This window comes from Myxocyprinus asiaticus, chromosome 20 (genome assembly GCF_019703515.2).
Source record: "Myxocyprinus asiaticus isolate MX2 ecotype Aquarium Trade chromosome 20, UBuf_Myxa_2, whole genome shotgun sequence".
NCBI lineage: Eukaryota > Metazoa > Chordata > Actinopteri > Cypriniformes > Catostomidae > Myxocyprinus > Myxocyprinus asiaticus.
In genome coordinates, this window is record NC_059363.1 from 24,771,186 (window position 1) to 24,796,257 (window position 25,072).

At 39.7% G+C, this 25,072-nt stretch overlaps 1 protein-coding gene across 1 annotated transcript in view; it reads right to left on the reverse strand.

Annotated features, from left to right (window-relative positions):
- LOC127410880 (bromo adjacent homology domain-containing 1 protein-like) overlaps positions 1–24,335 on the reverse strand; it is a 59,866-nt gene extending 35,531 nt beyond the window's left edge. The window contains exon 1 of the mRNA XM_051646103.1: positions 24,178–24,335. The gene's annotated coding sequence lies outside the window, so the exon portion shown is untranslated. The remainder of the gene's footprint in view (positions 1–24,177) is intronic.
- Positions 24,336–25,072: the final 737 nt, after the last annotated feature.

Genomic DNA, 25,072 nt, shown 5'->3' on the forward strand with positions numbered 1-25,072 from the left:
GTTTATGAGCTGTCCATCGCGTCTCTGAGTGATAAACTAACAGCTGCTTTCTCTCCCACGATCGCGAAACCGGCTTTGGTGCAGCCACGTTATTCTCTCTCTCTCTCGTACTAACCACACACACACGCGACCCCTCACAAACATTCTCGCACACACTTTTGGCTAGTAGATAACTTTGTGATAAAGCTCAGCTTTGTCCCTAAGTTATCGTACAAGTAGAGACATGCGGTAAATGAGCAGACGCCATTAACTGGCTTCTCTCCGGCCACATTCGCGGCCATATTCTCTGGCCGGAAATCTCGCGTGACACACTCTCCACAAGAGTCACGTCCGCCATTTTGTGCTCGTCACTCCACACACACACACACACACACACACACCTACCTTCCTCTCATGTGTTATAGGCTTATTTTGGTTACCATATCCAATCATGTCACTTTAGTTTGTAGTTGTAAGTCAAAAGTTTATTGACTGCATTGTATTGATTATTAATTGATATTACTGCATAAATAAACTTTGTTATATTTCAAAGAGAAGTGTTTTGGTTTGTTTTGCATACACCTGTGTCAAATGCTAGCAGGGGATGTTAGTGCTCGGATTCAAACCTTCATTGTTTCCTTTTGAATGTCGATTTTCTTAAGAGAACAATCTAATATTGAGACTGTTATACTGTATGGTTATTAGTCCCTGATTCCAGAGTGGTGCCCCGGTGATATTAATCCTTATTAATATTCTATTGATTTTAATAATTGATAATTATCTTTGATGATTGTTGAATTTGAAGGATCAATAAGCTAGTGTTAATTCAAATCAATGTTCCATTGATTTTAATAATTAATGATAATCTTTGATGATAATTAATATTCTATTGAATTTGATGGTTATCTTTGATTGTTGATGTGAAGGATTAAAAGAGCTAACATTGATTCAAATCAATGTTCTATTGATTTTAATAACTGATCATTATCTTTGATAATTATTAATTATTGCTAATAACCAAACCCGCTCCTGAACGTAGCGCACTACATTTACTGGTGCCCCGTATGAGGCTTTAATGAGTTAGATTATATTATTTAATTTATATATTAATTAATAACTAAAGAAATAATTAATTATTTCTGATAGTAACACTGACCTAAACAGCCATTAGAACCTACACTATTAGGTTGGGCATCGGTCATAATTTTAGAAAAATATACAACATAAACTTTGACATGTCACTTGAGCATGTAACTTAAATGTCCTTTTTTCTCTCCAGACAAGTAACTTTTTTACTCAGACAAGTGAATGACCAATTTACACGTCCGGAGGAAAAACACATGACAATGATTAATGTCGAGCCCTGATATGTTTGAATGAGGTATCACAGCGCCGGTATGGATTACATCAGGAGAAGATTTAAAGCAATTCATAATTTAAATTCCACTCTTTACCTCACACAGTGCTATTTGTATGCTGTCAGGGAGCACATAGGATGCAGAGCATCGACCTTTTCAGAACTACTTTTGTATTGAATTTTGAAATTTCTCTGAATAAATTATTGTGATTAAATATAGAGTTGAAGTCAGAAGTTTACATACACCTTAGCAAATACATTTAAACTCAGTTTTTCACAATTCCTGACATTTAATCGTAGAAAACATTTCCTGTCTTAGGTCAGTTAGGATCACTACTTTATTTTAAGAATGTGAAATGTCAGAATAAAAGTAGAGAGAATTATTTATTTCAGCTTTCATTTCTTTCATCACATTCCCAGGTGGGTCAGAAGTTTACATACTCTTTGTTAGTATTTGATTTCATTGTCTTTAAATTGTTTAACTTGGGTCAAACGATATGGGTAGCCTTCCACAAGCTTCTCACAATAAGTTGCTAGAATTTTTGCCCATTCCTCTAGACAGAACTGGTGTAACTGATTCAGGTTTGTAGGCCTCCCTGCTCGCACATGCTTTTTCAGTTCTGCCCACAATTTTTCTATCGGATTGATGTCAGGGCTTTTTGAAGGCCACTCCAATACCTTGACTTTGTTGTCCTTAAGCCATTTTGCCACAACTTTGGAGGTATGCCTGGGGTCATTGTCCATTTGGAAGACCCATTTGCGACCAAACTTTAACTTCCTGGCAGATGTCTTGAGATGTTGCTTTAATATATCCACATAATTTTGCAAGCCTCACCCTTTTTCCTCCAAACATAATGATGGTAATTATGGCCAAACAGTTCCATTTTTGTTTCATCAGACCAGAGGACATTTATCCAAAAAGTAAGATCTTGGTCCCCATGTGCAAACTGTATTCCGGCTTTTTTATGGCAGTTTTGGAGCAGTGGCTTCTTCCTTGCAGAGTAGCCTTTCAGGTTATGTCGATATAGGACTCGTTTTACTGTGGATATAGATACTTGTCTACCTGTTTCCTCCAGCATCTTCACAAGGTCCTTTGCTGTTGTTCTGGGATTGATTTGCACTTCTTGCCGCAAACTACGTTAATCTCTAGGAGACAGAATATGTCTCCTTCCTGAGCAGTATGATGGCTGCGTGGTCCCATGGTGTTTATACTTGCGTACTATTGTTTGTACAGATAAACGTGGTACCTTCAGGCATTTGGAAATTGCTCCCAAGGATGAACCAGACTTGTGGAGGTCCACAAATTTTTTTTCTGAGGTCTTGGCTGAGGTTTTTTTATTTTCTTTCCATGATGTCAAGCAAAGAGGCACTAAGTTTGAAGGTAGGTCTTAAAATACATCCACAGGTACACCTCTAATTGAGTCCAATTAGCCAATTAGTTTATCAGAAGCTAATTGGCCAATTGCCTAAAGGCTTGACATCATTTTCTGGAATTTTCCAAGCTGCTTAAAGGCACAGTTAACTTAGTGTATGTAAACTTCTGACCCACTGGAATTGTGATATAGTCAATTAAAAGTGAAACAATCTATCTGTAAACAATTGTTGGAAAAATTACTCTTATCATGCACAAAGTAGATGTCCTAAATGCCAAAACCATAGTTTGCTAATATGAAATCTGTGGAGTGGTTAAAAAATTAGTTTTATGTGTATGTAAATGTGACACTTCTCCGTGGAAGGAGGAGGCGAGAAGCAGATTTCCTGGTTCAGGTAAGGATTTTTATTTTCCTCTCTGCAGCAGGTGTACACTCTTAGAGCTTTTTATGTTGTTCAGTGAGCTAGTCCAAACTACACAAACCACTTCACAAAATAAACTCTCAACATACAATAATTAAGTCTTCGCTTCACACTCGGGTCTCTGGTGCCCAGGCTCTCTCTCTCGTCTATCTGCTGTGTGGCTCTATTTATGCCGCTCTCCCCGTGCTCACTGAAATTAGAGACAGGTGTTAGACATAATTTAACTCAGGTGTAAGTGCCCTTACCGCTTTCTCTCTCTCCGGAGAGATGCTTGACCACGCCCCCACTGCCACATATCCCCACCGCCCGACTCAGGCCGGGGCGGCATCCGGCCTGCCTACCACTCCCCCCCCCCATTCCTGGAAAGGAAATCGGCGACAGCCATCTGTGCTCCCAGTCTGTGGACCACCTTGAACTTAAACGGCTGAAGAGCCATATACCAACGGGTGATCCGGGCATTGGTATCTTTCATGCGGTGGAGCCACTGGAGTGGGGCGTGATCGGAACAGAGGGTGAAGGCCTGCCCCAACAGGTAGTATTGGAGAGTGAGGACCGCCCACTTGATGGCGAGACACTCCTTTTCCACGGTGCTGTACTTAGTTTCCCTCAACGAGAGCTTCCGGCTAATGTACAGCACCGGGCGCTCCTCCCCCTCCACCACCTGCGAGAGCACGGCCCCCAGCCCCCTGTCTGAAGCATCTGTCAGTAAAACAAAAGGGAGAGAGAAGTCAGGTGAATGTAAAAGTGGCCCCCCGCAAAGTGCGGCTTTAACTTGCGTGAACGCCCGCTGACACTGCTCCATCCATTGGACCGGGTCTGGAGCTCCCTTTTTAGTGAGATCAGTCAGCGGGCTGGTGACGTCTGAATAATTAGGTACGAACCTTCTATAATAGCCAGCCAGCCCCAGGAACTGTCTCACCCCCTTTTTAGTCTTGGGTCTCGGGCAGGTCGCAATCGCCGCTGTCTTGTCAATTTGGGGACGCACCTGCCCGTGGCCCAAATGGAACCCCAGATACTGTACCTCCACCCGTCCAATCACGCAATTCTTCATGTTCGCTGTGAGTCCCTCTCGGCGCAGCGATCTCAGATCCGCCCTCAGATGTTGCATGTGCCGCTGCCAATCATTGCTGTAAATGATGATGTCATCTAAATAGGCAGCGCCGTAAGCTGAATGCGGTCTGAGGATTCGGTCCATGAGACGCTAAAACGTAGCCAGGGCCCCAAACAAACCGAACGGAAGTGTCACAAATTGGTGTAATCTAAACGGTGTGGAGAAGGCGGTTTTCTCACGGGAAATTGGTGTACAGGGGATTTGCCAATAACCCTTCGTCAAATCCAATGTCGAATAAAAACAAGCAGTGCCCAACCGATCGAGCAACTCATCAACGCGAGGCATTGGATATGCATCAAATTTAGACACCGTGTTGACTTTTCTATAATCCACACAGAATCGCACAGACCCATCACTCTTAGGCACTAGAACAACTGGGCTGGACCAATCGCTGTGGGATTCTTCTATTACCCCCATATCGAGCATTGCATCCAATTCTTCCCGAACGATTTTCTTCTTGTGTTTGGGTAATCGATAGGGGCGGCTACGTACCATGACCCCCGGCTCGGTCTCGATGTGGTGATGGATGAGGTTTGTACGTCCCGGTAGAGGGGAGAACACATCCGCAAACTCCTGTTGCAACCTAGAAACCTCCGCGAGTTGACTCGGTGAGAGGTGGTCTCCGCAAATGACCGGGGTGAACTGTTTATGTTTTGAACTCACCTCCGGTCCGAGCTCTGCTTTCTCGGGAACTACCATAGCCAACGTCACGGGAACCACCTCTCTCCACAATTTCAGGAGACTGAGGGGGTATATTTGATGTGCGCCCCCTCTATCGGTTCGTTTAACCTCATAATCGAGATCTCCCACTCGTCGTGTGACCTCAAAGGGTCCTTGCTACTTGGCAAGTAATTTAGAGCTCGATGTGGGAAGCAATACAAGCACTTTATCTCCCGGTGCAAATTCCCTTAGCTGAGTTCCCCTGTCATACAGTCGGCGCTGTCGTTCTTGAGCTTGGAGCAAATTCTCCTTTGTTAGCTGCCCCAAAGTGTGGAGTTTTGCTCTAAGATCAAGAACGTACTGAATTTCATTTTTACTGTTTGAAGGTCCCTCCTCCCAGGCCTCTCGCAATACATCAAGCACACCGCGTGGGCGTCGCCCATGCAGCAGCTCAAATGGGGAGAAGCCAGTGGAGGTTTGCGGGACCTCTCGTACTGCAAATAACAGGGGGTCGAGCCATTTATCCCAAATTTCTAGCATCGTCGTGCACGAACTTACGAATCATGTTTTTGAGGGTTTTATTAAATCATTCCACCAGGCCATCCGTTTGAGGATGGTATACGCTGGTGCGAATCGATTTAATATTTAACAACTCGTACAGTTCGCGTAGTGTCCGTGACATAAACGTTGTGCCCTGATCGGTGAGGATTTCTTTCGGAATCCCCACCCGGGATATTATTTTGAAGAGCGCCTCCGCAACACTGCGTGCTGAGATGTTGCGAAGAGGCACTGCTTCCGGATATCGCGTTGCATAGTCCACTAGGACCAATACAAAGTGATGTCCGCGTGATGACCGTTCTAATGGCCCGACGAGGTCCATTCCAATCCTCTCAAAGGGGACCTCGATCAAAGGGAGAGGGTGCAATGGCGCTTTTGGTGTGGCCGGGGGGTTCACCAGTTGGAATTCGCGGCATGCCGCACACCACCTGCGGACATCGCCGCCAATGCCCGGCCAATAGAAATGGGCTATTAGACGGTTCAGTGTTTTCCTTTCTCCTAAGTGACCTGCCATGGGATTATAAAGAGCCGCCTGGAATACCATTTCCCGACAGCTCCTTGGAATCAAAAGTTGGGTTGTATCCTCTTTAGTTTGAGTGTCCTGTGTCACTCTATACAACCGCTCATTTATAATCGCAAAATAGGGGTATGAAAGAGCGATGTCCGGCTGGAGTCATTGACCATCGATGACTCTCACTTGGTTGAAGGCGTGTTTGAAGGTTTCGTCTCGTGACTGCTCCAAAGGGAAATCCCCTCAGGGAATTCCCTGAGAAGGGGAGGGGCTGCAGCCTCTCCCCCTCTCTTGTCATTATGATGTGGAGCTGTCGAGGACGGCCCCGGCTCCGCCTCCCCTGCCAGCGCATCGCACATTACACATCTCCCTAATTTCGTACAGGACCCATCCGTGCAAATTCCCTTTAATAAAACTCTAAAATCAGGCCAATCAGTCCCCAAGATCAGCGGATGGGTGAGGCGGGAACTAACCGCGGCCTCCACTCTATGTTTTTTTCCCCGGAATTTAATCGTCAGGGTCACCACCAGATACTTGTGAATATCCCCGTGCACACATTTTACCTTCACCGCTTTAGTTGTGACCAATGCCTCGGGTTGAACCAAGCGTTGGTGGATAGTGGTCTGATTACACTCGGTGTCCACCAACGCTTGGTGAGTACCCCCCTTGACACTTACCGGTATCCGGTATGCTCCGGCCCGGTCGGGGGCAGCCTGTGGGAGGTCAGAGACTCGCACCACCGTCCCCAGCTCCATCAGAGGGCACTGATCCTGGAAGTGGTCCGGGTCTCTGCACCTCCAGCAGGCTGGCCCAGGCGCTACGCCCGCACTTGCGTCGGCGGGCGCCCCCCCCCCCCCGAGGGGGAGAGCGGCGGGGCATTGGGATAGGGGTAGGTGTCGGCTCCCACACCCGGGGAACTGGTCTCAGTGGCTGAAGTCCTCCTCGTCTGCATGGGGCAGGAACGGGACCTGGAGAGAGAGCAGAACGAGAGGAGATAGGGAAGGGGAATAAGACAGGGGGAAGAGAGAGAGTGTAGGAGGGCTCTTCCGCCCTCAGGATCGCCGCCATGTGGTCCTCCGCGAGCCGGACGGCTTCCTCCAGCGACACCGGGCGGTGGCACTGGACCCACTCCGCCGTCCCTTTTGGCAGTCGATGAGTTAGTTGCTCCAGTACCACCTGGTCGATAATTCCGTCGACGTCGCGGTCCCCCGCTAGCAACCATCTTTGGCAGGCGTCACGGAGCCGCTGGGCGAAGGCAAACAGGCGGTCGGAGCTCTCCAACTTCAAGCTCCGGAAAAGTTGACGACTTTTCTCCGGAGTGCAACCAACCCGTTGCAGGATGGCTCTCTTTAAGTCTCCGTAGGCCAGGAGGCTCGTCGCTGGCAGTTGTTGAGCTGGGCTTCCCCGGACAACAGTGGGATAAGTCGGGTCCGCTCAAACAAATCCAGGAAGGCCTCGGGGTCGTCTGCTGCCCCCATTTTCTGTAATGCGGGCGGGGGTAACGGCGTGTGAGTGTCCGGGGTCGCGGCTGGGGACGCCCCCTGGCCGAGGAGGCTCCGGATCGCCTGCCGGTCCTCGGCTTGAGCGCGTAGGAGCTCGACAAACTGGCGATCTTGATCTTGTCGGAGCTCAAGCAGTGTTTGCTGATGGCTCTGATGTAAGCCAGCGAGGGTTTGGAGGATCTCCGTCAACTGGGAGGACTCTACGGGGTGACTTCCATCCATCTTCAACCAAACTTCAATTCCCGGGTTTCGACACCAGTGTGACACTTCTCCGTGGAAGGAGGCGGCGAGAAGCAGATTTCCTGGTTCAGGTAAGGATTTTTATTTTCCTCTCTGCAGCAGGTGTACACTCTTAGAGCTTTTTATGTTGTTCAGTAAGCTAGTCCAAACTGCACAAACCATTTCACAAAATAAACTCTCAACATACAATAATTAAGTCTTCGCTTCACACTCGGGTCTCTGGTGCCCAGGCTCTCTCTCTCGTCTATCTGCTATGTGGCTCTATTTATGCCGCTCTCCCCGTGCACACTGAAATTAGACAGGTGTTAGACATAATTTAACTCAGGTGTAAGCGCCCTTAGCGCTTTCTCTCTCTCTGGAGAGATGCTTGACCACGCCCCCGCTGCCACAGTAAACTTCTGACTTCAACTGTATCTGCCTGTTACGTGTTTTACATGCTTAATAACTGGTTATGGTTAGGTTTAGGAGTAGGTGTGGGATTAGCATCTGTAAAATATATATAAATGAATATATTGTATCAAAAATTATTGCTTCTGTAAATCAATCTACTTGTTATATGTTTTTACATTGTTGAAATGTGGTTATGTTTAGAGGTTGGGGTAGAGTTAAAAGATCTAAAATATCTATAAAACAGTAAAAATGTGCAAAAATATTTATAATTGATTCATGTATTCAAATAAATTTGTAATGGATTCATCAATATTTTACATTTCTAAAGCTGTAAATACGTAAAACTGTTTACGTTATAGATGCTTTCAGACGTCCATATTCAACATTTTAGTGTCTATCCAAACATACAAACATGTACAATTAAATGTTACATATATTAACATACAAATAGCTACGTATATTAATGAGATCGGGCTAGAATTGATTAAAAATATATTTCAACCATTTAAATGTGTTAATTATTAATGCAATTATAATTACAGATTATTTTCCTTGAAAAAATAGGTAAATAATAAGAATCTAGATTTCACCTAGGTCTTTTTAGACCGACATATGCATTTTATGGGGATAAAGTTGCATAAGCATTCTAGGGTAAAAAAAAAAAAGACATATAAAGTTCAAAAGATGCACAGGGAGTAATGATTTAATTAAGGTTGCATTAGAGACTGGCCAATAATCAATTTTGCTCAAAATAATCTTGAGTCGACTAATAATAATAATAATGCCTGGTCGACCGCGTTGTGTCTTTGTGAGTATACTCTTCTGACCATGAGCGAATACGAACACATTTGATGCATGCCCACTACAACTTCTTTATGATACTCTTTTAGTAGAGTCAATGGCCAGTGCATGAGCACAGACGTGCATGAGTCAAGAAAATCTGGCGGGGCAGTAGTTCAGGATTCAGGTTTTAAATGCCACTTAAACACTTGCAGGAGTTTTGTCTCACTCCAATACCCAATATTTTCTAACATCACCAAACAATAGCCATATTTTCTGCAATTTATCATGACCGGAGAGAGCTGCACAGGGAGTAATGATTTAATTAAGGTTGCATTAGAGACTGGCCAATAATCAATTTTGCTCAAAATAATCTTGAGTAAGGAAAAAGCCAATTTCAGATTAATCAATTAAATCCCCAGAAAAGAAAAGTAAACATTGTTCTCCATATTTAAGACCTTTAAGATTTGCTGCATGGGGACAGAGCTAAACAGCTGCCAGTGGTTCTCGCATTGATGATGAAAGCATTTAGCAAGAACACCTTTTTTTCAGTTTGTTTTTTTTTTTTTTTTTTACTATTAACCATTATCATTGTTCATTAATGCCAATTTCCAAAGATGATTGAGTTCCAAAATGATGATTAATCGACAAACCAAATAAGGATTAAACCAAAAATCTCCCACACACATGTGGGGAAAAAAACACACTAGTAACAAATTGAAAAACAAGTGAGCCTTTCCTATTCACTATTGCTCCCTATTCAGCAGTTGTACAGTCAAGATGCTTGAGGATACAAGATACACTGGCTGGTCTTCTGAGATGGTACACCAAAAGACCTTCCTCTATAGTCAACACTTTCATCTTCCATGAACACAAAGGCCAAAATGATGTTGTCTGCGCTAATGCATTTAATTCATCTAGAGCAAATACATCTAGCTACATCGAGATAATACATCATGCACAATCAAGCTGACTTGATAACATTATAACCTATGCTCTTATGTTATCTGTGTATAAGAATAAGCACAGAGGCAAAGTGAACAAAAGAAAAATAAATAGAAGGTTTCACATGAGAAGAACTTGATGTAAAGTCCAATAATATTTAATGGAATCAAATCTCATTATTATTCTACAATTACACTCTAATAGGCAAATGAGAAAATCTGAAAGGGATGCTGTCTAGCTCTCCAACTCCCCCTCATCATTACTAATATAAAAAATAAGCAAGCTTCAATGTAAGTGTATTCGCTCCTCCAAGGCTGTTTACACAGTCAATCGATTTTCAAATTGTCCTGTATACAACAGCAGACAGTAGCAGATTCAATACGGTATTTATGATTAGGTAACCAATATCATTCCCTTAATCTAATGACAGATAATGATTGTAAATACCAAAACTTTGTATTGCCTCTTTAAGTATTAAACACTTAAGGCCCAGGTATACTTCGTTTTTGCGTGTTCCAGATGGGCTTGTGCCTGGTCGACCGCGTTGTGTCTTTGTGAGTATACTCTTCTGACCATGAGCGAATACGAACACATTTGATGCATGCCCACTACAACTTCTTTATGATACTCTTTTAGTAGAGTCAATGGCCAGTGCATGAGCACAGACGTGCATGAGTCAAGAAAATCTGGCGGGGCAGTAGTTCAGGATTCAGGTTTTAAATGCCACTTAAACACTTGCAGGAGTTTTGTCTCACTCCAATACCCAATATTTTCTAACATCACCAAACAATAGCCATATTTTCTGCAATTTATCATGACCGGAGAGAGCTTGGCAGCGCTACAATTAGAAACTGTCAGGAAAGAATAACCCATGAAATGTCCTTATATCATCCAGCATGTCAATGTGGTAACAGACAACTTGTTGCCAATTGCAGTTCCATTCATCAGCACACATCAACCAAACTCGCTCTCTAAATTCCCAGTAGAGTCACCAAACCATATTTAGCACTCTACAAAGGACCTGCTGCATTCTGCTGCAACATGTTCACATTGGATATCGACATGTTGGTTTCAAATGTTCATGTTCCCTGAAATCGACCCCATTTTGCTGAATTAAGCATCATCCCTCATCAGACATTTTTCCATCAGTTCAAACATATGAACTTTTTCCTCTAGCTCTACTGATAGCAGGTTGCATGAGCAACCTCAAAGACACAGGTACTGGTCCCATGGAAACCAGGCAGTAATTGCTTTCATTCAAATAATGTTGAGGGTGATTCTGAGGTTGCATTTTCACTCTATAATTAAATTTGTTCTCCACCGACGGTTTGGTTTAGGGTTGGGTTTGGGATTAGGGTGTAGAGTTAATAATATATCTGGTTTATATGTCTGGTTTGGTTCAGCTACGAAATCGGACATCAGAAGACTACAAAGGACAGTTCGGACTGCTGAGGGGAACTGTTCAAGAACTGTACACTTCCAGAGTGAGGAAAAGGGCTGGAAAAATCACTCTGGACCCCACTCACCCAGCCAACTTCCTTTTTGAACTGATGCCTTCTGGATGGCGATACAGAGCACTGAGCACCAGAACTGTCAGGCACAAGAACAGTTTTTTCCCTTAGGCTATCCATCTCATGAACAGTTAAAACTGCCCCATTGAGCAATAATTATGTGCAATACACAGCTTAGTCTATTTATATTCATCCAACATATCCAACCTCTTCTGCCATACATTCCCTTTCATCTGTATATAACAGATTTGTATTTGTACATACACACACACACACACACACACACACACACACACACACACACACACACACACACACACATATATATATTGTCTTGTTGTGTATATATACTTATATTTTCTATTCACATTTTATTTTTATTCTTTTTTTTATTATTACCTCTGTCTTGCTGTATTGTTTGTGCACTGGAAGCTTCTGTCACCAAGACAAATTCCTTGTAAGCATACTTGGCAATAAAGCTGATTCTGATTCTGATGTGCATTCCCCTTGACTGTATTACATAATTTACAACTAAAAATACAACTCGCTTGTGGAGCAACTCTGTGGACATTTCACTGGGAAACAAGAAGGGGTGGGTGATATGACCAAAATCTTATTTCAAGATATGAGTAATTTTATGTCACGATAACGGTATAAATCACGATATAGTAATTTTTCTGTAAACTCTTGGTTTAGTTGTAAAAATTGGTTAATATATTAAAAAAACATACTTTAATGCCTATTTTTGGAAAATCCAGTCAGTGAATTAAAAACATTATAAATTAAAACTACTAATATAATTCTCTCTTTATTTGAAACTTGACAAACAGTCAAAGTAAGAAAAAAAAAACCCCAGTTTTAAATCAACCTATAATGTTCAGTTTCACATGATGCCACATTTCAGTACGATATGTTGTTGACCAATATTATTATTATTATAAAATTTCATTAAGATCTCAAAGGATTGCAACAAAGAAAATAATACATAATAATACACAATAAAAAATACCCAACGAAATGAGTATTTCTTGCAGAAAATAAATAGCAAATAAAAATAAACAAAAAATAAAACATCAAAACAGTGACTGAAAAGAAATGAATGAATGCAGAGTGCATCTATTGGATAAACTGGCTTTCATCATTTTCTTTAGCGAGCTTCATTTTGAGGCATTTTTGAAACAGATTGCTTATATTGCCACAAATGATTATCTTTGCGCGACAGTTTGCAGATTAAATTTTTCTGCTCCGTTTTGGCTTTTGTGAACCAACACCAAGATGGCGCACCTCTTTTTCAATTTCTTGATGATTCTATCGATCATATCAGCACTATTTTATCAAATAATGATCAAATGATGGAGAAGTACAGATGTGCAGTGTTGTCAAGCGCATTTTCGGCATTTTAAAGAGATGATCCAGGTGTCTGGATCACGGTGACACTGCACAGCAGAGTGTGTCAGATCATGGTAGTCTGCAGCATCTTCAGCTACATATCACTCATAATCGCCTCACAAGATCGTTTCATGTGCAAATTAGGCCCTTTTCCAATGGCGGTACAAAAGCCCGTTTAAGGTGCTTTTCCCAGGGACTAGTGCTTTTCATCGCTTTCGCACCTGAGGAACTATAGTTCCTAGAAGCCATTTAAGGGGACATTTTTAGCTCCTGGGTAGGTACTTTTGGGGGTGTATAGGGACTGTAGCAGACTGTGGGAGGTGCTGCAGCCCGTGACTGGTCAAAAATATATGATGCACAAAGCATTGAAAAAGGAGAGGTGCTCTACAGCTGCCATTTGTACACAAACAAACTAATTGCTAGCCTACTAAGAGTATTGCGCTAATTTTATAATTCCCTTAACAGAAAGTATTGCGTGCCTGTTACTGCGTTATTAACTTGCATCAAGACGTCTTTTTTAAGTCAATGAGTGAGTATTTCAGTGCAGTAATTTATGTTGAGTGATAAAAGCCTTTATTGTAAAAGACTGTGTTGATAAATAGGTTTGTTGTTGTGTGGGAAGGAGGAAGCTGGGACTGGGTTGAACAGTACACATAGACATTTATTGTTGCACTTTTCAGTCGCACACAATAACACACTGCTTCAAGCTGACACGCAGACACGCAGACACACACACACACACTGCCGCGTGTGTCTCTCTCTATCTCTCTCTCTCTCTCTGGCGTCCCCGGCTCCTCCTTATCTCTCTCTCCCACTGATTGGAGCAACTCAGTGCCAGGCGTGCACCCTCACGGCCCAGCCACGCCCTCCTCCTCGTCACAATAGGTTTATAGTGCATTTTCAACATGTTGTCTGCTGAGTTCAGCACGTGCTGTGTGGTTAAAAAGTGCTTTCGCCACCTCATCTCATCTCTCACTCCGGGTGCCGCACGGAGCACTGCATGCGTGGCTCACGAGCTCAGTTTAAACTGTAACCTGAATACACAAGCTGCATCCAAAAACTGTAAAATGCTGCCTTCGGAGGCTGTTTAAGGATGGATGAAGGTAGGATGAAATAAGGTGCCTTTTAAACTGTCCAGAGAGTTCCATTCATCCAAAACCACTGTTGTTTAAACCATTAACTGATAAGGCAGCTGCCTGTTTTCCGATGCAGCCAAAGTTTGTATAAAACAGCCCTAAACAAACAGAAGCGTTGCTCCAATCCCGGCGTCCTCTGTCGGTGTTGTTGATTTTGTTGTTGTTGCTACTGAATCACACATGCAAATAACGGCACAAGAAAAATGGTTGATACTAGATGATGTCTCTACGAGGGTTACTTTTGTGAGTTGGAATGCAAGAGGGGAAAAGTGTCCACGGGATTTCCGTTCCTTTTAAGAGTTCTCATCTACAATGTTACAAAGGGAAAAGTACCAGGACTGTAGGTGGAAAAGGGTCTATTGTGTTCAGCAATAAGTTTGTGGCCGCATTTGGGCAGTTGCCTGATCTGCATAAGTTCTTCAGTGAATTGGGCAATAAATCAGCGCGTGCATACCGGTGCTTTTACCGGCCGCAATTAATTTCACCCTCAGTCTCACATGAAGCCCTGCCCACTGAAAAATATACAGCACCCATGGAAATTTACATATCGCAGTATACTCAATATTTCCAAATCTCTATCAACAGACACTTTATATCATCGCCTCAATATATATCATATCGCCCAGCCCTACTCACAAGTGCCTATTCATTTAACAACATTTCCATCTTTGGCCACTGGGGGCCAGTTGTCCTCATGTTAATTTAAAGTTTTAGTCATGCCTGGCTACACTAATGACCAAAAAACATAGTATACTGTAAATGCAGTCTTTAAATTACTTATAGAGAAGGAGGGGAGAACTGGCCAATTTGAATATACCGAGCATGTTAATTTGTTTGCCTTTGTTAGTTCAGCCTCTCAGATGACAGTTTGCCGCCACTGAACTGGCAGAAACAGGAAGTCTAACTCTTGTTAGTTGTTAAAGAGGGTGTCTTCAAAGGCATGAGAGATGTAGGGCAACATGCCCAGGAAAGCGTCAGGGATATTTTCTCTCAGAATACAGTTTATGACAAATCCTGTTAAGATTACAGCGAAAGAGTTAAGTCCTTTAAAAGCTTTCAGCATTTCGAGAGAAAAATCAACAAAAGATTGACTTGGTTTCCAGCTGTGTAATAACGACCAGTACAAACAACAGAGGCTGAATGTCGTGTTCTCGCACACTGGGTGTTGCCATCTGTGATTTTGAAGACCATGTGCTTCTCAAGTATTAGTGGAAGCCCGAGGTCTCTCAACCACTTGGAAAATTTTTGTGTGGCTCACGAACAGGCTTTACTGTCCTTTTAGTGTAAACATTTAAGCAGTGATAATAGAGAGCTTCAACCCCTTGGCATTGACCACAGCTGCAAACCCGCAAACAGCTGAATGTGGTTTCAGTGGCCACTCTTACCCCCATTCTCTCACTGAAAAGACTAGTAAATTTCACAGCTGTGGCTTTGGCTTGGGACCAGGTTGTGTTTGATGTGTTTAAGATAAGCCACATGAAACAACTCTTCTTCTTGGAACATATGTGCGAATTGGAAATTTCAGGTAGGTCCTCAGTTTACCTCAGTCCTGGAGGTAATGAAGAACATTACATAGTATTTTTATTTGAATGAGGACACTATGTAATCAAGTACTTTTGATGTAGCCTGAAGAATTTCTTGCCTTTGGGGATTTCATTTGGGGTGAAAGGATGGGAGGTGAGGGAATTCATGTGAGCCTTTCTGAGTTTGTAATTCACATAACACCGATATCTTCAACCAAAATTATATTAATGAAAATGACACATTTGTTCCATATACTGTACCTTAGTGTCATAGTTTAGATATTGTGCCTGTATATGTTTTCATGATTTTAATGAACAGCTTTCACTGGTGCCAAGGGAAAACAGTGATTAGTCATCACTGATTAGTCAGCTGACATTTTTGTACACATTTTATTACACATAATAATTCAAAGAACTATTTGCAAAAAATGAATTATTAATGCAGGACAAGGAGGAAGACAGCAGAAGAAAAGATGATAGAACATTACAACAACAACAATAACAACAACAACAACAAAACTTTTGGGGTGGGCTCTTGATTGGGCTCCACATACTCTTGCACTACTCAATCCAGTTTCTCTCTATCGTGGCACAAACTTCAAAACTTGCATGACCCATTTGAATTCTACTAAGTTTTGAGTTTTTTTTTACCTTAAAGCGCTATGGTGGAAGTCGTCGAGAGAGCCTGACATTCTAACCAACACTGAAGAGGAAAACAGCTAAAACAATGTGTCATGTTCCAACAATTATGTGCCATCTGTCATGCGGATTTTTTAAACTACACATCTTCGCCCTTAATAAAATTCAGTTCGAATGATGTTAGATATTAGAAAACAAACTGGCTTTGCTTTCAGATATTCAAATGCTGTCTACAGAGATGACTTAAACCATTAAGAGCCTAATTAAGTGTTTTAGAATAATAATACTAGTCAACAACATCAGACTAAAATGTAAAATTGAGCATTGTGTTAAGGTAGATTACCACTTTTTGATTACAACCAATTGTTTGTTTTTTTATTCTATGTTTGTCAAGTTCCAAATAAAGAGAAAATAATATAAGAGGAAGTAGTTTTCATTTATAAAGTATTTAATTCAATGACTGGATTTTTCAAAAATAGGCATAACAACGTGGTTATTTAATATATAAACCCATTTTTATAGATTTTTTTAGTTAACTACATCGTGATATATATCATTATCGTGATATAAAATTACTGATATCGTGATATAAGATTTTGGTCATATTGCCCACCCCTATTTTAACTAAACTGGTAAGATCATCACTATTATTATTTAGGATTATTTGTATGATTCATTCATTATTTATAGAATTAACATTTTAACAGGAACAAAAATGCTTGGAATCAGTTCAAATACATCAGACAGTCCTATTCACCACAAAAAACTTACAAGATATATTTTGGAATATGGTCTAAAATTTAAATATATGCCAAAGGAAAATGCCACAGGTATTTGAAAGCTCTGGTTCGTTCAAATTCTGTTAGTGACTTTGGTCCTATTCTAGCAGGTCAGCAAAAAAATTGTGTAAAATCAGTAGAGGCTCTTTTTATATATCTGGTGCATATCAGCAAAATAATCAATGATCTAAAGATAAACTGGTGTATTTAATGTACCTCCACTTGTAATCTAGCCTAACAATATGATAAAAATAAATTAAAAAAATCCTTGTGTAATCATTACAGCTTTGCCTTTTCAAATCTAATTGTCCATGTAAATTTTTCGATTTGGTGTGAAACAAGTGAAGTCGTAGTCCTATTTCACTCCATGCTGTACAAATTTGGTAAACGTGGTTATGGACCATTAATCTAAAAGTAAATTTGCTGCACATAAACTGCTCTCTGTAATGGGATATTGCTGATGATCTGCTCAGGGAAGATATCCTAATCATATATACATGTTTGATGGATTTCTTTTTCACAGGAGGTGATAATTCATGTTAAATATGAGTTATGCGAATTCTGTGTGAGACTGCTCTAAACGCATATGAATAGAAAACTGTGATGAGTGCAATGGAAAATGTTTTCTATCTACACATTCCATTTGATATTTCTTAAAAAATAAAAAATAAAAAATAATAATATATATATATATATATATATATATATATATATATATATATATATATATATATATATATATATAAAATCACCCCAGGTAACATGAGGCTACATTTTTACATTTAAAACGGACTTTCCTCCTTTAAAGTCTATATTTTGTGTAACTGCAAATAAGATTAAATGGGATATATGGTCGAATACCCTGTTGTTTTAAGAGGGTCTCATATAATCCTTCAAACTATTAGCAATGAGTATAGTACACACTTAAATATTTCCTTTGCAGTCTATAAGTACTTCACTTACTCAAACTTACTTTTAAGAAATTACAGAAATATGTGCCAATGATAATATTTACAGGGAAGGTAATAATCAAGAGGACCACTATTTATTATGGATCCTGAACCCCCAGTGAAACCCTCTCTAATCTTTGTCCACACTGCTGGTTTCATTTCCCTCTGGTTTCAACTTCAAGCTTTCCATCTACGTAATAGCATAATTACTGTCACTTTATATTCAGCAGACCTGTGTGCTATTTATGGCCTGTCTTGATAGTGGCATTTAGACCTAAGGTTATATTTTACAGTGTTGGTTTAATCAAACCATCTCACCTTTTAGCTGACTGTTTTGGATGGGTGGTAGGAGTTCTTTGAAGACTTCAAAACGTTGCCTTAGATGCGCTTTAGTAAACCAACAGATCACATTTTTTTTTTTTTTTTTTTGTGGACATTTAGGTCAAACAAAACCAATTCAAGACAAAAATACTAAAAAATCCATTCTGAGTGTCAACCTATCTTTTCTCATTTTTCTCAGTTTAGGCACTTAAACTGAACAACCCAATATAAAGGAATATGCATTAAGCCACACTGCATCTTAAACTACGTAACAAAACATCATTCAGGAATGCAGTCCTAATTGGAAAGCATAAAATGGGTTGTATACTGTATGTATATGTTCAAATGGATCACAAACATGGAAAAACAAAGTTAGCCAGTAACTGACCAAACTAACCTATCCTCTAAATTAATTTAAGTACTAATGTAAAAAATATTGAAGAATATTATGAATAAATAAGCATAATAGAGCAAATCTTAAAGGGATAGTTCACCCAAAAATGAAAATTCTCTTTGTATTTCACCCACATGCCATGCCAGATGTGTGATTTACTTCCTTTTGCTGAACACAAATGGAGATTTTAGAAGAATATTTCAGCTCTGTTAGTCCTCACAATGCAAGTGAATGGGTACCAAAAATTTGAAGCTCCAAAAGCACATAAAGGCAGCATAAAAGTAATCCATAAAACTCCAGTGGTTTAATCCATGTCTTCAGAAGTGATATGATAAGTGTGGGTGAAAAACACATAAATATTTAAGTCCTTATTTACTATCTCCTTTCTTCTCCTTTTATTTTTGGCAATTCATATTCTTCTTGAATATCGCAACCCACTGGGCAGGGAGGACAATTCATAGTAAAAAAAAGGACTTAAAGATCTGTTTTTCACCCACACTTATCATATCGCTTCTAAAGACATGGTTTAAACCACTGGAGTCTTATGGATTACTTTTATGCTGCCTTTGTGTTTTTTTTTAGCTTAAAAATGTTGGTTTCCATTCACTTGCATTCTGTGGACCTACAGAGCTGAAATATTCTTCTAAAAATCTTAATTTGTGTTCAGCAGAAGAAAGTAAGTCATACACATCTGGGATGGCATGAGGGTAAGTAAATAAAACAATTTCCCTTTAATGGGTGTTACTCAGAGGACAGGATATAAGTTTACGTCTTTTGAATAAATAATGCTTAATATGACACATGATGTAAATAAAAAATCTCTGTCGTCTTTTGCCCTTGCTACAGTATATAGATCACCCGGACCTTACTCTGGTTTCCCTGGTGAATTTGAAATTTTTTCTATCTGATCTAGTAGTTACTGTAGATAGAGCTTTAATTGTTGATGACTTCAACATTCACATAGATAATGAAAATGACACATTGGGATTAGCATTTATCGATATTCTCAACTCTCTTGGAGTCAGACAAAATGTGACAGGACCAACTCATCCCCATAATCATACACTAGATTTAATTCTGTCATATGAAATTGATGTTGATACTATAGAAATTCTGCCGCGGAGCGATGACATCTCAGATCATTACCTCGTCTCTTGTTTGTTGCGATCTGTTAATGTCACTCAATTTACTCCACGTTATCCTTCAGGTAGAACTATTCTTTCGACCATTAAAGATAGCTTCACTAATAATCTTCCAGAATTGTCTCACATACTCAGTAAGCCAAAAAGCCTAGAAGAACTTGAAATAACAGAAAATATAAATACAGTCTTCTCTAGCACTCTTGATAGTGTCGACCCCTTTCGTTTAAATAAAATTAAAGAAAAAAGCCTCACTACGTGGTACAATTATCACACTCGTGCTCTCAAGAGAGCAGCTCGGAAAATGGAGCAAAAGTGGAAGAATACAAAATTAGAGGTATTTTGCAGTGCATGGAAGGATAGTGTCTGTAGCTACAGACAAGCACTAAAAGCTGCCAGGTCAGCATATTTTAGCAAAATCATAGAAAATAACCACAACAATCCTAGTTGTTTATTCAGTACTGTGGCTAAATTGGTTAGAAATAAAGCATCGACTGAACCAGATATTCTATTGCAGCACAATAGTAATGACTTCATGAATTTCTTTACTGATGAAATTGAAATAATCAGAAATAAAATTGGAACAATGCAATCATCTGTCACAGTACCTCAGAAAACAGTGTCTCATAATTTTCCTCAAGAGCAACTTAAATCCCTCACTGTCATAGGTCATGAAGAGCTAACAAAACTTATCAAAAAATCAAAAGCCACAACATGTTTGTTAGATCCAATACCAACCAAGCTCTTAAAAGAGGTATTCCCTGTAATCTCAGAACCTCTTCTTAATATTATTAACTCCTCGCTATTTAGGACATGTCCCAAGAAACTTTAAAATGGCAGTTATCAAACCACTTATTAAGAAGCCACAGCTTGATCCTGGAGAATTGGCTAGTTACAGACCGATTTCAAATATCCCGTTTATGTTGAAAATACTAGAAAAGGTAGTGTCCTCCCAACTAAATTCATTTCTACAGAGAAATGGAATATATGAACAATTTTAGTCAGGATTTAGTCCCCATCACAGTACAGAGATTGCACTTATCAGAGTTACAAATGACTTGCTCTTATCATCTGATCACGGCTGCATTTCTCTTCTAGTGCTTTTAGATCTTAGTGCTGCCTTTGACACAATAGATCATGATATTCTCTTGAATAGGCTGGATAATTATGTTGGCATTAGTGGACTTGCATTAGCATGGTTTAGGTCCTATATATCAGACCTCTACCACTTTGTATTTGTACACGACGAATTGTCAAATCAAACAAAAGTTAAGTATGGAGTGCCACAGGGATCAGTTTAGGGCCTCTGCTTTTCTCCTTGTATATGCTTCCCCTGGGAGATATTATCCGGAATCATGGAATAAGTTTCCACAGTTATGCCGACGATACCCAACTTTATATTTCTTCTAAACCCAACAGAAATTCACAATTTTCCAAATTAGCAGAGTGTATCAATGAAATCAAAGATTGGATGCTCAGAAATTTCCTTCTACTCAATTCCGACAAGAAAGAGGTACTAATGGTTTGACCAAAAACTTCTAAATATAAGCCGCTAAAATATAATTTGACTCTCGATGGATGTACTGTTACATCGTCTTCTACAGAGAAGAATTTAGGTGTTATATTTGATACCAATCTGTCCTTTGAAAATCAAATTTCCAATGTTTGTAGAACAGTATTCTTCCACCTCAGAAATATCGCTAAATTACAACACATGCTCTCTGTTGCTGATGCCGAAAAACTAATTAATGCATTCATGACTTCAAGACTAGATTATTGTAATGCATTACTGGGAGGATGTCCAGCAAGTTCAATAAAAAACTTTAATTGGTTCATAATGCAGCTGCCAGAGTGCTGACTAGAACCAATAAATATGATCATATTAGCCCAATTTTATCATTGTTACATTGGCTACCTGTTAAATTTCATATTAATTTTAAAATTCTGTTAACTACATACAAAGCTTTGAATGATCTAGCTCCACAGAACTTAAATGACCTTCTGACACACTATATTCCACCACATTCATTACGATCACAAAATTCTGGCTTGTTTATAATGCCAAGAATATCAAAATTCACAAAAGGAGGTAGATCCTTTTCATATTTGGCTCCTAAACTATGGAATGGTCTCCCTAACAGTGCTCGGGATGCAGAGTTTAAGTCTAGACTAAAGACTAATCTATTTAGCCAGGCATACACCTAATTTATCCTTCAACTCACAATTAGGCTGCTTTAGTTAGTTCTTCCGGAACCAGAAACATCCATCATGATCTATAACACTGTATAAAACTGAATGGACTCTACACTCCTATTATTCTATTTGTTTCCATGTCTCAACCACGGGATTCATATCCCGAGGTTACCAGAGCCTGCCAGATCCAGCTCCGTTCCTGCTTGGTGTCAGACTCCACTGGTACGTGTTGCTGAGAGATGATGACAAACTACAGCCGGTGCTAGCCAGACATCACTTCAGTTTTTGACTTCAGAGGATGAACTGATGCCAACTACAACTGTAAGACATCGGATACTTCATATGCCACTGCCTGAACCTTGGACTTAGGATGGACCCCACCAAACCTCAACGAAATGACCTGCAGGTTGAATTGCGATGCACCTCATCATTTATCTCTGCTTGCATTGCCTTTGTCTGTTGATGGACTACACTCTTGAACTGGAATACATAGACTATCAATTAATTGTCAACAAAAGGCTTCAGCAGGCAACTAACAAAGGACAATGCATCTATGTGAACTTCTGCAGTAAATCCAGGATGGACTTCAAAGACATTAGTCATTAATCTTAAAGTTCATAAAAAAATAAAAAATAAAAAATAAAAATAATATTTTTAAAACACTGGATCTTAACACTTACTTAATTTACAAATTTAAAACCATGACTTGCACTGCACATAAATAACTAATATTGGCATTATATTCATGTTGTTTAGCCAGAGGGGAACTGGCCCCCACAGTGAGTCTGGTTTCTCCCAAGGTTATTTTTCTCCATTAACCAACATCTTATGGAGTTTTGTGTTCCTTACCACAGTCGCCTTCAGCTTGATCACAGGGTTTTAAATACAATTATTATTTAATTTCTATACACATTTTACAATCATACTTAATCAAACTATACAATGATCATTGTAAGACATTATAGATATTACAGTTTCATTTTTTTGTTTTTGTTAATGCATGATTTCCTGTACAGCTGCTTTGAAACGATGTGTGTTGTGAAAAGTACTATACAATAAAAATGACTTAATGCGCAATCGTGTAGCCTAAACTGAAAATGTGATTGTTCCAATGGATCTGTTTTAAAATAATAATAATAATAATAATAATAATAATAATAATAATAATATTCACTGAAACCATTCAGTTATTGGACAGTCCCCTTCTTCATGTCTAACATGTTATAACACATTCATAATCATGTTATAACTTAAGGTATCTTAAGTCTTATCTTTTTTACATGAGAAAAAAATTCTAGGAAACTGTAGATCAACTATATTCTCAAAAGTTACATAGAAGGCAACAACTTACCCTTCTTATGGAAGGCATTCATGGCATTCAATACTGAACCATTTAAAGAGCCAAGAAAAAGCATCGAAAGAGGGAGCGGACAAATATCAGTCTCAGACAAGTATCAGTGATATAGCCTACAGCACATCACATACCAAACAAACTTCAATTGCTTGAAAAATGGGCTCTTGACTTAAAAAAATAAAATAAAAAATAAAAAATAAAAAAAATAAAAACTCGAATAAAAGTAGTGTATTCGAGAGGGTGAACTAGGCAAACACGTCAGGTTCAAGTTGATGTTCTAGTGTTTTCAATAGGGAACAACCACCAGTGTTTATGCAAAAGATTGCAACCCGTGAAAGCGTTACTAACAAACAAAAGATCAGACACATGTACACTCTATGCACAATGTTTGCGACGCGACATACTAGAACGCTCTCATTATAATCAGCGCAGCTGTATATCCTGTTAGCGAGTGCGCTCGAAAAGATGAGTTGATAACATTGTAAACAGGAAAAAAACCAAGACGCAACGCCAAGAATAGAGTAAAACGCAGGTGTCACGAGACGCGTTTTTAAAAGTTCAAGTTCAAGTTTTCCAAGACACTGGAAAAACAGCGAAACGCGGCGCAACATCAAAAGCCGTCCGTTTAGTGAAGGTTTACATAAAAAAGAAATTGAAAAACAGAGCGGACGAACGCAAACACGCGTTTGGCGTGAACGGACCCCTATTGGGAGCGTTCTAGTTTTGTTGCGTCGCGACGGAATGTGATGCAAAGACACATCGCCATTGTGATTAATTTTAGGGAACGAAAAGATGCATAATTAGACTTTATATTACCTTATAAACCTTTCTCATGCACAATTAAGGCAATTAAATTCCCTCTTAATTAATTAACAATGTGCAATATTGCAAAAAAGACAAAATAACGTAAATTTGGAGGACACCACGCTAAATAAGTAGCCTCTTGTGCCGAAAAACGTACGCGTACAGAAAGTCCAATGCCATAGAAACCTCCATTCTTAAAAACGTACAGATTCTCTTACCTTGTGTTGTGTGCAGCGGATTTAAATGACAGCCTTTATTCGCCACACACTGTTATTATCCGATGTAGTCTCTGACTTCGGGTTGATCTTTTAACTACATGGAAAAGCGAGCTCACGTTCTACTGTCATCCTGAGGAGAACACCTGGAATAGAGCAGACTCATGAAGAACTGACACAAACACTTTTTGCCATGGATTTTACGTAACACCACCATCCGCTTTAAAATGGCTGTGTTCTCAAAACCTAGTGAGCTGACTATCTAGATAGCACATGTAAGCGCCATTTCTGTATTTTGAGTTTGCTAAATGCACCTATGATTTCCAAAAAATACTGCACGCGCATATGATGCCCAAACGTGCTCGGAACGCGGAATTCAGCACGCGCCAATGACACCTAAAAACGCTGTCTAGGTAGGCAGCTCACTAGGTTTTGAAACACAGCCAGTGTGTTGAAGTATCACATGCTGGGACATCATGGAGTTTCTTAAAGGGCTATGAGCACATTTGAAGCAAACCATAAATGTTTTATTTAGATGAAGTTAATTGAAGGGTTCTAAACAATACTCTCTTGATAAGAGCAAATGTGAATTTCAGATTATCTTCAGATTTAAATAAAGTGAGGCATGTGATAAAGCAAAACCAGCAAATCCATTAAAAATGATTAATTCTCAAAACATCTTGTAAAATATCCAATTGAGGATCAAAAAAAAAAAAAAAAAAAAAAAAAAAAAAACTTTTTATTTTTATTGAAATCTAAGTCCTTTGATTTAACACCATTAAACAAAGACAAGTTCAGATGTTTAAAATCTTTAGATGTTTTTTTTTCTTTCTTTCTTTCTCTTTTTAATCTTTAGAAATGTGAAGAAGTAGTTCAGAAATCTTTGGAAAAGGCCTGC